The following is a 5,072-nucleotide window of genomic DNA, read 5'->3' as shown; positions in this document are numbered from 1 at the left end:
CGATTATATTTAAATGGAACGATTACAATCTGTCGCTACTTTTGTTCACGCCACTCCCAGGGTAGAGATGAAGCAGCGTCTGATGAGTTGCCTCTGCCCTGGACAAAACCTTCAGTCAACTTTTTCGTTCTTTTTCACAATGGTATTATTTACAAAAGGGAAGGAACCGACTGGTCTTTGCCTCCCCCAACTCTCCGAAAAAGTCAAATATCTGGAAGTTATTCTAAACAATAAGCTTCTTTGGAACCACCATGTAGAGATAAAGATGAAACGAGCTCTCACAGCTTGTGGGCTGTGTAGGTAGACCTTTGTCTCGCCATGGGGACTCAACGTTGCTGCTGGCCTACACGCAAGCATGCAAAACGAGATTGCGCTTGCAATTAAATTGTGAGTCTCTTGGTGAGTCAAAAGAAAAATGGGTTAAAGAGAATCTTTAGTTCATATTAAGATACTTTGCTTGACGGCATAATCAGGCCTGACGAAAAATAAGAAGAATGGAAGTAATTTTCTCCGGGAGTTCTCAAGGATTCAGCATAAATATACACAGCAAAGTTAACTACTGCGCCCTGTGAGTTGGCGATTAGGAATACACTCAAAGCTTTCCCTGCTTGTCGTAAGAGGCGCCTAAAAGGGTTAGAAATTTGTGGGCTGGTAACCTGCAAATTTCGAAACTCTACTGCTACCGAAACTTCAACACTTTGGATAAGAACTGACCTCACGACAACGACTTTTGACTATCGAAAACGAACTCTCATTGGTTTCTGAAATATACGCTGGCAATGGTAGCGAAGATCTTTAGAATGCTCGCTTTCTCCAACTATCTATACTCGTCCCCCTCTTGCGCCTTATCCAACTTGAGCGACAGGGGGGTTTGAAAGAAATAAGATGATGTTAGTCTGGAGAGTACTCCCTCTGCCGTAGTAATGGCAATGTGCTTTTGTTTTCTGGAAAGCCAAGTGGTAGCAAACGCTTTTGATGGCTACAGCAAGGTGCGCTCACTTTACCAGGGAACCAGTTTCTGACAGACTTCAAACTGCTAAATTTCGGTCCAGGTTAAGAATCATCACAATTTTACATGCTTCGCACCAACGGAGACTTCCGATCTAATGGAGAAGGATGCTTTCTACAAGCAATTAAACGCGGTTCAGCGGAGCTTCCTAGAGGTGATATTATGATTATGGTCTGTGATCTAAATGCCAAGGTGAGATCTGACAAACAACACCTCGCTCGGACATGTGGTGGAGGAACACAGCAATGGTGGGAGGTTTGAGGTTTTTCACAACTTCCACCGCCTCGTCACTGGTGGTCTACTGTTCGAGCACAGAGTCTGCCATAAAGTCAGTTGGGTTTCAACTGACCGACGCGTTACAAGCAACCAGATTGACCACTTGCTATCAGCAGTAGATTTAGGAGTTGTCTTCTGGATGTGCTTAACAAGAGAGGCGCCGACATCGGCCTTTAAAGGGATCACTATCTAATAGTCGCTTACGTTTGCATGCGTGTTGCCTTCGTCACTTCTCGCAGGGTTGAGGAATTACGACCCCTTAAGTTGAACATCGACCGCTTGAACGACCCAGCGGATGCTTGACAGTGGGAGAGCTATCTTACTGATTGAGAGGCGGATCTACTGAGTAACGCTCCTGAAAATGTCTACGAGTACTGGGCCCCATTAAAAATATATTTTTTTTCTCGTGTGCCGCTCCTGTCCTGAAAGGGTGTCTTACAATCTGGCTGACTGACGGAATTGTAAAAGCAGACCGATGAACGGAAGAGGTTAAAGGCTCTTCTGACCGCTGCGAGTGATGGCGATGGCTTGAACTCCGATACCAATCGAAAACCCGAGAAGTTCAGCGTAGTGTACGCCGTGGCAAGAAAAACCTTGCTATTGCGCAGGTAAAGTGAGGAAAGATGCCGCAGGTCGCAATGATTTCAGGACTGTATACCACATCACCAAAGAGCTTGCATACAGTTGAAAATCTTTCAATAGTCCTGTGAAGGACGCCAACGATCAATTTCTCATCTACAATGATGAACAACTGAAGAGATGGAAAGAACACTTCACGAGGGTCTTTAACTGTATTACATCTGGTGAGGTTCCTCCTCTTGTGGATGAAATGGCTAGTCACCGTAACTTGCGGATACGGGCTGTTCCTCCTGATAGAGGAAAAATAATTCCGGCTATCAATGCAATCAAACGGAGTAAAACCGCTGGTCTAGACGATCTCCCTGCAGCGTTATTTATTGGTGTACCTTCGGTTACTGCAGGTCTGCTGGTTCCACTCACCTTTTCCAGAGAGTGAAAGAAGGCGATTATCGCTGAAATTCCAAAAAAGGACACCTGTTTTGAATGTGACAATTGGTGAGGTAGCTGCGCGCTTCCTGTCATTACAAAAACAATAGCTAAAATACTCCTTGAACGCATCAAAAACATCTCGAAAGCTTAGTCGACAGGGAGCAGACTGGTGTCCGCTTCGGATCCTCCTGCAGCGACCACATCATTTTCGAACAGTGCGCGGAATTTCATCGATTTCGAGAAAGGTTTCGATAACGTGAACAGGGATTATATTTATCTATCTTCGTAGGAGGGGCATTCCGGAGAAACTAATAGCTGTTATGAGAGCGAAATATGATGGCGCGAAATGCCACGTGCTGCACTGAGAGAAAATCTCGAAAAATTTTTAGTCCGAAAGCTGAGTCCGCTAGGACTACATCCTGTCACGGATATTATTTCTTCGTATTATCTTTTTAGCTCTTCCACATTTTCTATAATACTCTCCCCACCTTAGCTTCCTAATTTCCGCATTCACAATCATGACGTTCCGCCCTCGATAACATTCTCAAAATTCTACTAAATACTTCTCTGGATTCAGATGAACACCATTTTGTCAGTCTACTAGGTAGTGCCAACCTACTTGTATTCGCCAACTCTATAGCAATATGTCTAGGTCCATACAATTTTTCCAAGACCTTTGATTTCTTTCATCTAAACTCACTTCTTACAGGTTTCCCCACCAATTGTTATAACGTTCGACTCCCACCTTCGAGATGAGCCGAATATCTTGTAGCCTACCTATACCCCGTTCCTACCCCTTCATCTGGTACCACAAGGCTCGATTGTGAGACCTCTATTATTTTTGTTTTCCATCAGCAAACTTATATCTGCATCACCGGCCCATGTTTGCTGTATGCTGGTATCCTTAAATTGTCTTTCGCTATGCCTAATTTGCTGAGTTTCCAATAGCCTGATGGGCTGCTCTGACTCTAAGGACACTACTTCCCGCACGGAAACCAATGTCAACCGAAAAGCTATTTTCACTTCCCGATTCCGAAAAAGAGTTAGCGTGACGTTGTAACGTTTCACGCTTCGATCCCTTAAATTCCTTTTTCTGTTCTAAATTTAAGGATTGGTCACATTTCCGACTTCCCCTTCCAGGTGAGGATGTCATCTAAATAGAACCGTTCTATTTTTTTCCCCCTCTCTGGAACTATTAATCGAAGCTCCTTGCAGTCAAGCAAATGCTACCCTGGATCATTGTAGGCATGAAGCCAACACAGTAAAGAAAGATTGGGGACCGGGGTGAAAATTATACAGGTCTAGGGTAAAATATTCCGGGGCCACGAGGAAACTTCAGGCCCGGGGGAAATCCCTCTCCCCTACCCTGCCTGTGCCTCTCATTAGACGCTATTCATCATCATCAACGGCGCAACAACCGGTATCTGGTCTAAGCCTGCCTTAATAAGGAACTCCAGACATTCCGGTTTTGCGCCGAGGTCCACCAATTCGATATCCCTAAAAGCTGTCTGGCGTTCTGACCTACGCCATCGCTCCATCTTAGGCAGGGTCTGCCTCGTCTTCTTTTCCTACCATAGATATTGCCCTTATTGACTTTCCGGGTGGGATCATCCTCATCCATACGGATTAAGTGACCCGCCCACCGTAACCTATTGAGTCGGATTTTATCCACAACCGAACGGTCATGGTATCGCTCATAGATTTCGTCATTGTGTAGGCTACGGAATCGTCCATCCTCATGTAGGGGGCCAAAAATTCTTCGGAGGATTCTTCTCTCGAACGCGGCCAAGAGTTCGCAATTTTTCTTGTTAAGAACCCAAGTTTCGGAGGAATACATGAGGACTGGCAAGATCATAGTCTTGTACAGTAAGAGCTTTGACCCCATGGTGAGATGTTTCGAGCGGAAGAGTCTTTGTAAGCTGAAATAGGCTCTGTTGGCTGACAACAACCGTGCGCGGATTTCATCATCGTAGCTGCTATCGGTTGTGATTTTCGACCCTAGATAGGAGAAATTGTCAACGGTCTCAAAGTTGTATTCTCCTATCCTTATTCTTCTTCGTGTTTGACCAGTGCAGTTTGATGTTGTTGGTTGATTCGTCTTCGGTGCTGACGTTGCCACCATATATTTTATCTTGCCTTCATTGATGTGCAGCCCAGGATCTCGCGCCAATCAATGCCTGCTCGATCTGGATGAAGACAGTTTGTACGTCTCGGGTGGTTCTTCACATGATGTCGATATCGTTAGCATAGGCCAGTAGTTGGGTGGACTTGAAGAGGATCGTACCTCTTGCATTTACCTCAGCATCACGGATTACTTTCTCCAGGGCCACGTTAAAGAGGACGCATGATAGGGCATCCCCTTGTCATAGACCGTTGTTGATGTCGAATGGTTTTGAGAGTGATCCTGCTGCTTCTATCAGTCTTATCAGTTTCGCCGGGATACCGAATTCTCTCATGGCCGTGTACAGTTTTACCCTGGCTATGTTATCATAGGCGGCTTTAAAGTCGATGAACAGATGGTGCAACTGTTGTCCATATTCCAACAGTTTTTCCATCGCTTGCCGCAGAGAGAAAATCTGATCTGTTGCTGATTTGCCTGGAGTGAAGCCTCTTTGGTATGAGCCAATGATCTTCTGGGCGTATGGGGCTATCCGGCCTAGCAAGATAGCGGAGAATATCTCATAGATGGTACTCAGCAACGTGATACCTCTATTAGACGCTATTACACCACAGTATATATGTACGGCGATCATGTAAACAAACAACAAAAGGGCATAAC

This window comes from Hermetia illucens, chromosome 2 (genome assembly GCF_905115235.1).
Source record: "Hermetia illucens chromosome 2, iHerIll2.2.curated.20191125, whole genome shotgun sequence".
NCBI lineage: Eukaryota > Metazoa > Arthropoda > Insecta > Diptera > Stratiomyidae > Hermetia > Hermetia illucens.
The sequence above is the reverse complement of the archived record's forward strand: the minus strand, read 5'-3'. Positions refer to the sequence as shown.